The sequence below is a fragment of the Lontra canadensis genome, unplaced genomic scaffold (genome assembly GCF_010015895.1).
Source record: "Lontra canadensis isolate GAN:19392208 unplaced genomic scaffold, GSC_riverotter_1.0 scaffold91, whole genome shotgun sequence".
Taxonomy (NCBI): Eukaryota; Metazoa; Chordata; class Mammalia; order Carnivora; family Mustelidae; genus Lontra; species Lontra canadensis.
The window spans coordinates 5,952,131-5,964,512 of NW_022631085.1; the positions used below are offsets into that span (position 1 = coordinate 5,952,131).

Genomic DNA, 12,382 nt, shown 5'->3' on the forward strand with positions numbered 1-12,382 from the left:
TAGGAGGACATCCAGACACTCTGCCCTCCGCTCCCCCACCGGCAGCCTCCTCCAGTCCAGGGCTGGAGGCAGGGGTCTGGGGTTAGGTAGGGGACCCACGGGACACTCACGCCCGGCCGTGGAGCTCTCCGGCCAGACCGCAGGCAGACTGTCGTCCAGGCTTCAAGAGAGGTGAGCTGGCAGGGGAGCAGCTGCTGCCTCAGACACTCTGGGAATGTCCTCGGCTTTGCCACTGGTCCCCCCAGCTGCCCCTGTTCAGCCTTCTGCCCTGGCTCTTCTTCATCTGCCTCCAGGGGTTCCCCAGGGGCGGCTGCGTCTACACCCAGGGCTCAACCACCGCTTGCCCCCACGGATGTCCGACACTCCAGCACGAAGTCACCGGCCCCTCGTGTGGCTCGCACACTGGCAGCCTGACTGGCTCCCGCGCTCCTCCCTGCTTTGTCTGCCACACGGCGGACCCACTCCCCTTCTTTCATGCCTCTTGGTCTTGGCACAGGTTGTCCTGAGGGACTCGGAGCCTCCTTCGGGTAGCGGCCAGGGATCACCTCTTCTTTGAGACCCTCCCCCACCAGCAGGGGCAGCCAAAGAGCCAGGAGGCCCGCCCAGTCGTGCTCCTACCCCTGCTTGGGACTCTGCCCACAGAGGCCTCCAGCTGCAGCCACGGAGACATTGGGTGGCTGCTTACCTTCAAATGAGCCCATCAGAGGGAATTCTCCAGAAATCTGGAATAGGCCAGTTTCTGACTAAAAATAAAGGGGCGGGGGAAGTAGGTAGGAGCAATGCATCTGGCCAAGAACAAACGAATCTAAGTTGTTCCACCAAGACCCATGTGCTAAAAGCTGAGCTGAGGACAGCTGGCCAGGCCTGGGACAAAGGAGCAAACAGACACAGGGGCAGAAGTCTGCCAAAGAGAAGAGCCAGGAAAACCCATCCAGGCAAACCTAGGGCAGAGAAAATGACACTGGGGCAGAGCCACAGAGAAACCCAAACTCTAAGAAGAATCCTTATGGTCTCGGTAAACTTACCATTGGCTGACTTGGTCTCTAAGTGCACAAATGTAGTAGCCAAGACCATTCAGAGAGACTTGCAGAGACCACAAAGCCACAGGAATAACACAGGCATGGAGGAAGGGCCACCCCAGCTCCCGCCTGACTCCAGGGCCCTAGGAGACGCTGCTAACCCGCCCTTGCGTCCCAAACCTCCACCATCCCGACTCCACACAGCCAACCAAGCCACCAAGACCGGCCTTTCCCTAAAGCCTCATCACACCTTATCCATACCAGCCTGAAAACAGCAAAGCCCCCACACAGCCCAGAGCAAGGGAGGGGCGGCCAGAAGCAGGGGCCCCCCACCGGTGCCAGCCCCTGTCCACAGTACACCCAAGACCTTAAGAACGAGTGAAAGGTGGGATGAATTCATGAGCAATTGGTTCCCACGGCTGCCCATCTCCAGGAACCGAGTATGGGATGGGCCAGGTAGAAACATCAACTGCGTTTTTTAAGTTCAAGACCTCCCCAGAAAACACTAACCACCGCAGTCACAGCTGTAATTTTCTGCCCCAGGGATGGGGATTCAGGATCGAACCCAGTGTTTTCCACTGGGTCTTGGGAACGGAAGGGAGGGCACAGATACTTCGATCACCACCAGGACCCAATATCGGACCCTCCCCCTCCTCCTCCGGCACATGAATCCACCCTCGCAAACCCCAGATTTCAAACAGAGCAGGGACCAACCCAGAGGCAGACACACAGTACAGAGAACACCCTTCACACAAGGATGACGGGGGTCAGATGCCCCGATGTCAAGTACAGGGGCAGATACGGTGGCGGGATGGGGAGCACTTGCCCATGCTCAGCCACTGAAGGCCCTGGGCATCCGGGGGAATGATCTTAAGATTAATTTTGCCAAAGGAGTCAAAGATAATTTTAAGAGGGAGCAAACGCAAGCAATAGGATAACTAAACGCTGTCTGTCGGGACGTATGGGTGCAGACGCGCACACGCTCTCCCATATACGTAGATCTGTATGATAATTATTTGCCTTTATATAGCAGCTCTTCCCAAAGACCTCAAAGAGCCTTTACAAATGCTCCCCTGGGGCCCATACTCAGTTATATTTAAAGAGAGCTCACGAGGGCACAGGCACAGAAATAAATAATATGCTTCTATGGCTATATACTTAACCTACACCGTCATTTTTCAAACTTAACTTACTGCTTTTTATATCTTTTCCTGCCTACCCACTCCCGCTCATCTCCAGGAGAAAGGATAAACTATATCAAGCTCCTCCGTAACTTCTATAATCCATCCGGCCCTTGTTGCCTTTTGTTCTGTTTCCGGCCTCCCCCTCTCCCTTGTCAACCCAGGGTTTCTACTTTGCAATTTGTTAAGACTGGGGGCGGTAGCGGGGGGGATGCCCCAGACGTATTGCCAGGGCTCGGAGGGCCAGCAGGGACCCCGCAGCATCTCCCATGTGCCCAGCCAGAACACAGCACGCTCTATCCGCAATCTCCTGGAATTCTCGCCACCTCCAGAGAACCAAGGCCTATTACCCCAATTCCATGAATGGGGAAACAAAGGCCCAAGAAAAGGCACCTGCCACAGGCCACAGAACCTGGACCCAATCAGACAAGGCCCAACCCTGGCCACCCTCCCTGGGAAGCGTGTCCCCAGCCTGCACTGGCAGCACCAGGCCGAGCCGGCCCGCAGGACAGAGCACACTCAAGACTCATGCCCCCCCCGCATAGGGCCTCCACTCCCCCCAACCTCTGCCTACTAGGGAAAATAAGTCAGGAATCTGATTAAAATCTCCACCCCACCCCACCCTTAACAGGGTTTCTACATCATCCCGAGAAAAGAAAAAGGTTTGAGGAACCCATGGGAACAAAATGAGAAATAGAGTCACAAGGGGAAGAAAAACACAACAACGATCAAGTTCTAGATCTTCATCACCTTCTCCGTGTGAAATGTAGGGGTTCTCTCTCATTTGTGTACGCACACACACATTCTTACACACTCATGGTGTATTTACAGTGACTTCAATACGAACTTTAAGGCAAGCGTCCCCAAAGCAAATGCAGACGGGGCCCTACGAGTAATGGCAGTGAACACGCCGCAGTGTGGGGCCAGCAGGAGGAGGGGAGACCATGGCCCAGCAAGGCAGCAGCCCCTGCTTCCAGGCCACCATCCCAGGATACCACCATTTCTGACTTGTCAAGAGAAGCCAGCAACCACATTTTCACGTACATCTGATTTTAAATGCAGCTGACAAGGCTCTCCCCAAGCAGGCCCAACACACCACGGCTACAGGTCACCACTCTGTGACCCCCGCTGCCAAGCTAGAGCCCCTGACCGCCATTAGCAGGCAAACCGCCTAAGTAGAGCACATCCATAGAGCCATTAAAATAAAAAAATAAAGTTTAAAAAAAAAAAAAAGGTCTCCTAGAGGTGGTCAAAAGTAAGGAGTTGGAAGGGGGCAGAAGAGGAGGCTGAACCCCCCCCCCGGGAAACTCCCCAGGAACCCCAAAGTGATCGACTTGGAAACCAACAAGGGTCCTAGTGCCCCCGTCATTCCCCACCCAGCCATACCTGGACAAGACAGCACCAGAGCACACACCGCCAGTCACGGGAGGAGTGACTCGGCCAGTGGGGAGGGAAGGGTCTCCTAAGAAAACAGTAAGAGCGAAGGCAGGACAAAAGAACAGTCTGTACATTTCTTCTCCAAAGTTAAAAAGAAAAAGCCATCAGCACAGCATTTAGCTTATAGAGGTGTATCTGCCTTAAGAACTAAACACGGTTTTAAAGGTTGCTTTAAGGAGAACACAGAGAACAGAGGGACAGATCTGGCGAGAAGGGAGGTGGGGGTGGGGCCAGTCATGGCTTGTCTTTCTCAAGTACGGAGGTGAAACTCCCAGAACGTGAAACCAGTGGGAAAGTGACCCCTCCGGCTGTGCCCAGCGCACACCTGGTAGCACAGCCGGAACCTCGCTCTAGCCGTGAGACCCTTCCTTCCCCGCTCGGGAGTAAAACCCGCACAGCAGCAGTTGCCCCCGCCCCCGCCCCCGCCCCCTGGCATCCCCTAGACTGCTCTCTGGCTCCAGGCCATTTCGTCTCCCAGCCGGCCGCAAGGCCTATCCTCCAACAGGTGACCTTCTGGTCCTCCTTGGTTCCACTTGGTAGGTTTCCAAGGTCTGCCCACGTCGCAGCATGTATCGGCCCTCATTCCTCCGCACGGCCGCACGGCCTTCCGCCCGTCATCCTCCGATGGGACGCGTGGGCCACTGCTACCCTGGCGCACGGTCGCGTACGCGTACTTGTTAGGGTCTCGACTGCCAGATCTTTGGGGCAGACACCTGGGGGGGAACTGTGGGGTCGCAGGGTGATTCTACTGTACTTTTGGGAGTACTGCCAGACCCCTTTCCCGCGGGGAGGCCGCAGAGCAGTTCACACTCACCGCGTCTCACAGAGGAGGGTTCAGACGTATGTGACCGAAGGCCAGGCCCTCACCTCCCAGCATGGCCAATGCCTACCATTCCTACTTCCGTCCTCATTCAGAGCAAGTAGACTTAAAAACAAGAAATCACTACAGATCCAGTTCAAAAACAGACTCCAGAGGAGACAGGCAGTGGAGACGGACGGGGCAAAAGACGGCCACCCCCGAAGCGGGGGGACCGCGGGGTGCGGCAGGTCCACAGTCCACGTGGTCCACATGGACCTTGTGCTCCTCTCCGCTGGGCGGGCAGGCAGCCCTGCTTATGGGCTGGAGTGTTTCTACAGAGAAAGGCCCAGTAAGAAACAGCAGAAACCAGCCAAGGACCTGGTGTTAAGGCAAGAGTGAAATGCAGGTGTTAATTAGACGGTGTCCGATAAATGCAAAGCTTAGGAAGCAGGGCCTACCTGCTCTTCCCGGCCCCACAGCGCCATCAGTAGGTGCCCAGGTGCCCGTACCTTCTACCAAGGTGCTCACACGGGCATGAGAACATGGGCCATCCTACCACGACGCCAAGGGAGCCACTTGCCCCGCGCCCTGTGCTGTGCAGGAGGCCCAGCTAGAACCCCTCTGAAGCTCTCTGGACAGAGCAGTCCTCTCCCGCTGAACCCCACCCTGCCCGAGCTTTTACCGGCCTGACTCCTGAAGCCACAGCGGCCTACAAGGCCCCGATCAATGGAGACACCACGCTCTCCCTCTGATGCGGAGAACACAGTCCCTACCATAGATGTTTCTGACCCTGAGGAACACAATGCTGGTAGCACACACAGCAGCCTCCCCGCTACTCCCGAGACAGGGCTGCCAGAATTCTCTGCTCCCGCAAGGTCACACACATGTAGAAAACAGTAGGTCCTCTCTGGAAAACGGTGGCCGGGGAGTGACCCAGATCCAGTCAGTCTCCATGACATTCACACACCACCTTCAACGAAGAGACAAGAGGACACCCCTGACTCTGTTCTGTCCTACACAGCTTTTTTATGGGTCCAAGAGTTTGCCCTGGTGCTAAGTCATGCGCGTGGATGGAGAATAAAGTCTCTGCTGACAGAGGCAGCTTTCCTGGCTTCAGCCCCTGGGAAAAGCAAAGCCTCCATCCCCAGATGTCACTCTCCAGGGCCTGGTCCCGGCAGAGCCTAGACGGGGTAAGGCAACACCCACACAGTGAGGGAAGATGGCCTCGGCCACCCCAGGACAGAGCAGATGATGGCAGATACTGGGGGGGGGTAATGGTGTGCCAGCCTGGCTGGGCTACACACACCATAGCACCCAGGAAGCTATGAAAAACAAAAACCAAAACAAAACAAAACAAAACAAAATGCACATACATACACACACACCCCAACCAAGCTATGACTACACCACAGGACCAGCAGGCCCAGCATCTTCAGGGGTGGGACCCGGTCATCAGTACCACGAGACACTCCTCGGCTTACCCAGCGGCCGACCCTGGGCAGCAGCAGGCACCCAGGTGGACACGCCCTGGCATGTGGCAGTGGCACATGCCAACATTCAAACGCTCCCACTGGGGGCCAGCCACTGTCCAGAGAACTTTGCAGACGCCCCCCAACAACCCCCTAGGTCTAAGAGGTCACCATTCCTATTTTTCAGATGCGCCAACGAAGGTTCAGAGGTTAAATAACCTGCTCGGGGTCCCGCACGCAGCCAGGCAACTGGGAAGCCTGCGGTGCTGGGAGCCTGTGTTCCCAATCACAAGGCCACCGGGCCAGATGGGGAGGGCTTGGTCCTTTGTCCCGAAAGACCACGACGGTTCCTCTGGGGAAGCTTGTGGGAGCTTTGCCACTTCAGAGAAAGGTGACGGGTATGTGCCCCAACACTCGCACAACTCCTATCAGCCAGTCCAGCCTGCTCTCAGGTGTTCATGTGGGTGCTGGGACACAGGAGACACAGCGCCCCCAGAGGCAGCCTGGGGTTTCAGGGCGACAGGGAGCAAGCCAAAAGGGAACAGCAGACACGCAGGAGACAGGGCCCCAGGTTCTAGCCTTCTCCTGCACGTGGCAATTTTGGATCCACTGCTAACCTTGGAGCACAGGTCAAGGTTGGGCTATATTAAAGCAATGAATGCGTCCCTAGTTCATGGGGCTCGTGGGGTCCTCCCCACCTTACAGGTGGGAAAACCAAGCAGGGCTCTGCCAGTAACAGCACCCAGCAGAACGCATGCCTCCTCATACCAGACATTGGGTGAAACACTGTAAAAAATGTTCCAGTAAGCCCCCCAAACAGTCTCGTGATGCGAGGTCTAGAATCAAACCCATTTTTTATCAATAAGCAAAGAGACACAGACCAGAACCCAGGCCACGTGACAAGGAGACCCACAACCAGAACTACCCCGTGATACCTATGGGTCCCCAAGCCCAGGACGCATCTCCGAAAGAGGCCAGGGCTCCAGACCAGCTCTGGTCTACATCCCCACGCACACGCCCCCCAAAAAGGCCAACATCGCTGATTTTCAGAAGCAAAGCCTCAGCAGGTTCTGGCTGGAGTTGGCTGGGCCAGAGGTTGTGGACATGCTGTGCCCCCCCTTCCTCAGCTCTCTTCTCCCCGCAGAGGAGGAAGGAGGCCAGACCACCAGATCCTGGGCTTCCAGTGGTCTCCACATGCCACAGTGCCGCCAGAGGCCAGAGAGAAGGAACACTCCCTTACTAGACTGAAGCTGGTTCCCGGCACCTGCGACCAATGGAGTCCGACCCCACAAGCCGCCATCTGGGACCTACAGCAAGTTGGCACTGGAGACAAAGTGGCCAGCGAGACGGGAAACACATGGGACAGGAAAAGGATGTCAGCAAAGATGGGAGACAGGACAAGGAACGAGTAAGGATTCCAGGTACTCGGCTGGTTCAGCTTAAGAGCAAGGTGCGTGAGGCATCTCACGGCGGAGTCGGCGTCTATAACAAGCTGGTCAACAGGCTGGTCCTTTAGACTCTGCCAAGCTCTGAGAGGCTGGGATTCTTCGGGAACAGCAGAGGGGCCTCCTGCCGACAAATACAGAGCATCGGGCATCCCTGTTCTCTGCTCCTCTCAGCTGGCCGGCTAGCTGCGTTTGGCCAGACCACCCCATACGGACAGCATCAATGGGCCCTGGGCCGGTCTGCAGCGCCAGGCCTGCCGTGGCCCCGAGGGCAGCCGCACCAACATGTGTTGCAATTGGCCTCACGCACGGCGGAGTGGTGAGGTTAACTGAGGGCAAGGAAGATTAATTGCATGTGAAACACCCATAAATAATTAAGACATCAGCTGCACAGCTTCCTTCCACCCCCAGGCCAATTCTCAGTCCGCACAGTCCACACACATCATCTGCAATTAACTAGAAGCCCACAGCTAAAGAGGACGTGGGCCAATCTCACACCAGACGGTCCAGCGGCTCTCTGCTGTCCCGCCCCGTACTTTGACACTTTGAGGTCTGCTCTACAGGACACGAGCTCCCTGTCACCGGGTCCCAGCGGCACCATTTACTTCCCACGCAGCCGTGGGGTTTCCACCGGCCCGGACTCGGTTTCCCCACCTTTGAAGTGCGGTGACTTGATGGGAGAGCAGACAGGAGGCCCTCCGCGAACGCAGGTGAGAGACTCCGGTCCCGCTAAGCAGCCGCCCACCCGCCGCCTCCGCATGGACAGCAGGGAGGGGAAGCACGAGGATGTTCGCAAATCTTACAGTCAAGGCAAGGAGGCCCAAACAGGCAGAGGGACAAGAAACACTCAGAACACAAGACTCCGATGAGCAACGGCCATCGATGGGCTCCCCTGACACCGCAAACACGTTGTCCCGAGTACCAGGTTCTTCCACGGCTGCTGCTGCGGGGAAGCAGGCCTCCCCGAGCCCCGAGAGGGCTCCCGACAAGGGGTCATCCCTAACTGCAGGCAGAATGCAGGGAGGTTGTCCCCGGGGCAGGTAACGGAGACTCCAGTGAGCTACGAGCAGGAGGACTTCCAGAACCAGCCAGACTGGAAGAGCGCAACTAAACCCTGAACCATCAGAGGCCTCGGGCGTTCCTGGACGGAGGGCGCTTTCCCTCCGGGTTCAGCTTTACACCCTGTCCTGCAGGAAGCCCTATGGACTCTACAAGATGAGGCGATTCTTCAGAGCAGCAGCAACCAGCTCGCAAGCACCAGGCGGCAAACGCTGGGACGAAAACCAACAACTGAAGAAGTCTGGGGCAGCTGTCCTCCCGGCTGTTACAGATAATGCTGCAATCAACACAGGGGGGTGTGTATTTTCCTCCCCAATTAAGGTCTGTATTTTCTCTGCATAAATACCCAATCGTGGAATTAGTAGATCACATGGTATTTCTTTTAATTTTTCGATAAACCTCCACACTCTTTTCCCAGGTGAAGCACCAATTTGCATGTGGAATTTAAGAAACGAAAGAGAAAGAGACAGACTCTTGGGAACCGAGAGCTGGTGGTAGCCACAGGGAAGGTGGGGCAGGGGGTCAGCAGATCAAGGGGGTTAGGAGTACAATTATCTCAAGGAGCACTAAGAAATGGTTGAATATTATACACCTGAAATGAATATGACACTATTAACGATAAGAGGTTGGGGCAGAAAGAACCGGAATCCATGGTGGCAATGAGCCCCTGAACCATGCTAGCGACCACCAACCTCCCGACCTCCTCCTGTTCTAGGAAGGAAGGAAGCTTGCTTACACTGGTGACAGGGGAGCTCAAGTGCCCTGCGCTGAAAACGCGCCTCCCTGCGCTCTACTTGCCGGCCCACCTCGAGCTCAGTAAGGACACACGCCCTCGTGGCCTCTGCCGCCCTGCCCTCTCCGGGATCTGCCCCACCCGGAGCCCAAGCCCCGAGCTGAACACTGAGAATGGAGTTAGTGATGCTCTCAGAGCCTTCCAGTCGCCGTCTGGGACAATGGGGATCACACTACCTAGGCTGTAGGCTGGCCTTGGGGCTAAGGGAGATGAAGTACTTGGTAGGATGGGACAATCACTCACACATCGTGGGTTCTCAGTAAGGACTAGTGTCCCTGGGAGACAGCGCAACATAGCCAAAAAAACAAAAACAAAACAAAGAAGAAAAAAAACCCTCCAGGTAGAGGGTCAGAAGAGCTTAGATCAGTTACCTGCTGTCACCTCAGGTGAGGGATTTAACCTCTCAAGCCATTTCCTCGCCTGTAAAAAGGTGAGAGCAGTAGGCCCCTCCTGCAGCCATTATGGGGATTAAAGGAGATTGTGGGAAAACACCAGGGGGCAGGAGGAGCTGGAAAGCCAACCCCCTCCCCACCTATTCGTCTCCCCCTCCACTCTGCCCTGGGGCAGAATCACCTCACATCAAATCCTCTAAAGGATGTGAGGAGAGACCACCACCTTCCCTTGGGGTAGCCAAATCTGGACAGCCAAATTTCTTTTGGCTGCCTTCCCCACAGGAGCAGGGAAGAGGAAGGAAGAAAAGACTCACAGAGCCTCCTCCGGGCAGGTTCTGCCTTCTCCTCCCCCGGCGGAGTCTGGGGGTTTTGCACGGGAGATAAGCAGCTCCAGAACACTCTGCCTCCTTTCCTGCTGAATCCTTGGCCCCAGTGATGAGAGCGCAGAAGGCAAGCTGGGGACAAAGCAGAGGCTGAGCCCCTGCATCCTCCTCCCACCCCCGACTCCTGGGCAAGACATGTGTGACGGTCTTCCAAGGGTCTCCCAACCATCTTCATATTGACACCTTGCTAGGGGAAACACAACCTTAACTTGACAACGGCAAGGCCTCTGGTACCTTGTGGGCTGGTCCTCCTTTAGCCCATGAAACCTCTTTTGAAACCTCCCTTTTCCCTGGCGCCTGGGTGGTTCAGTCGGTAAGTGTCTGCCTTCGGCTCAGGCAGGGTCCTGGGGTTGAGCCCCCCCAACATCAGGCTCCCTGCTCAGAGAGAAACCCACCTCCCCCTCTCCCACTCCCCCTACTTGGGTTCCCTGTCTCGCTCTATCAAATAAATAAAATCTTAAAAAACGAAAACATCCCTTCTCCTAACCTCCCCCAGCTCCTGAGTATATAATCGGCCACTCCTCAAGACCCCGGTGCAGCAGCTTTTTCCGCCCACGGGTCCTGTACCCACACTTTAATAAACTACCCTTTTGCTCCAAAGACATCTCAAGAATTCTTCCTTGGTTATTGGCTCTGGACCTCAGGCACTGAACCTCACCTATATTCCAAAATCCCACCACCCAAGACCTAAGAAGCCGAAGAAGGAAGGCTCGCCTACTCTCAAAAGTGCAACTGGGTCTGGGGTCGCCTCCCCAGAGGCCCTCGGGGACAGAACATGAGGACCACCGCCTCCATCATCTACTTCCTCCAGGGGCTGAATGACCTCCACCCTCCCCCCAGCCGCAGCTCCCTTCTATTTGAACCTACAGTCTGGCCGTTCTTTGTATCGGGAGTTCCAAATGCTGAGCCCATGTGTTACTCACCGGGACTCCTGCAGTCCGGACGCCACGCCGCCACCAAAGAAACGCCGAGAGAGAAGGGCACACCCGGGATCTCAATGGAGCACTCAGACCGCAGACCAGAAGCCCAGCGTTCTCCTGGCTTAAGAATGCGGGCGGTGGGCCACGCGGGTGGCTTAGGGGGTTGGGAGTCTGCCGTCAGCTGGGGCTGTGATCCCAGGGTCCTAGGATCAAGACCTGCGTGGGCCTCCCTGCTTGGTGAGGAGCCTGATTCTCCCTCTCCCTGCCTCTTTGCCTACTTGTGCTTTCTGTCAAATAAATAAATGAAAAATCTTAAAAAAAAAAAAAAAAAGGGGGGGTGAGCAAGGGACTGGGTGTTATGTGAATGACCTGAGAGCACGAGGCAGGGACCAGGTGTTACGAATGACCCGAGGGCACCAAGCAGCTGGCTCACTCCCCCCAGCAAACGCACCCGGGGCGGGGCTGCCCCCAATGCACACACCCGGGCCCTGCGGGAGGGGGAGAGACGCTGCCCCCCCCATGCACACACCCAGGCCCAGGGGCCGGCCCGCCATCACACGATGAGCACCACACAGAACTGAGCAGCACCCTGAGCCCAAATCCAGGCTCTTTCCAAACACCTGCCAACAGTTCCTAAAACCACGGGAGGTGGGGAGAGCCAGGTAGAAGAGACCCTTGTATTGACTGCCTCACCCGCCCCTGCGCCTCCAACAAGAGCAAGCCAGAAGCCGCTCACAGCCACCTGCTCCAGGAAGGGCAGCTCCTTGGGGACCAGACGGCCCCAAGGTCCCTCACTGGGCAGCTCACAACACCCCACACCTGGTCCAGCGCCCGCCCCTCCCAAGACCAACATTCATTCATTGAGCAGTCATTCCCGAGCCCCCGCTATGCGCCCCCTACGACACTAGCCCGAGTGGGCTGGGTCCCCCTCACAGAGCTTCAGACCTGCCCAGAAGGAAGTCGCCACCAACAGGCTGGGGAGGGAAAGAACAGAAAGAACTAGTCTGGGAGGAGGGAGTGGGCAGGCAAGTCTGAGGGAAAGCAAGGTGATAACCGAAAGGTGATGGTGGGGGGCGCATCCAGGAGGAAAGAAGGGCCGAGTCACCTGCCCTGACCCCCAAGCAGGCACGCATGCAGGGCAGAGGGACTGGCTGCAGAGCGAGCGACAGGCACAGAACTTGGGGAAAAAAGAGCAGGGTTTTATAGGCCCTGACAGGAATGTGGATTTTGCCCCAAGTGCAGAAAAAGGCCCTGCAGGGTTCAGAAGCGGAGGAAGGTCTGGATGTGCCCGCGTCCCCTCTGCTCAGAGAAACCACCATCTCGTGAGGAGAATGAGGGTGTGTGGTCTGTCTTTTTAGGAGTCCCTGTGCCCGTCCCATTTTACTAAAACCCTGGGCCCCTAGAGGAAACGCCTCCTTGTGTGAACCATCTGCTTCCTTGGCCGCCAGCCTGTCGTAAAGGGGCTGGAGCCGCAGACCTCAGAGT

At 56.5% G+C, this 12,382-nt stretch overlaps 1 protein-coding gene across 2 annotated transcripts in view; it reads right to left on the reverse strand.

Annotated features, from left to right (window-relative positions):
- SNX29 (sorting nexin 29) overlaps positions 1–12,382 on the reverse strand; it is a 473,687-nt gene that overhangs the window by 359,925 nt on the left and 101,380 nt on the right. The window lies entirely within an intron of this gene.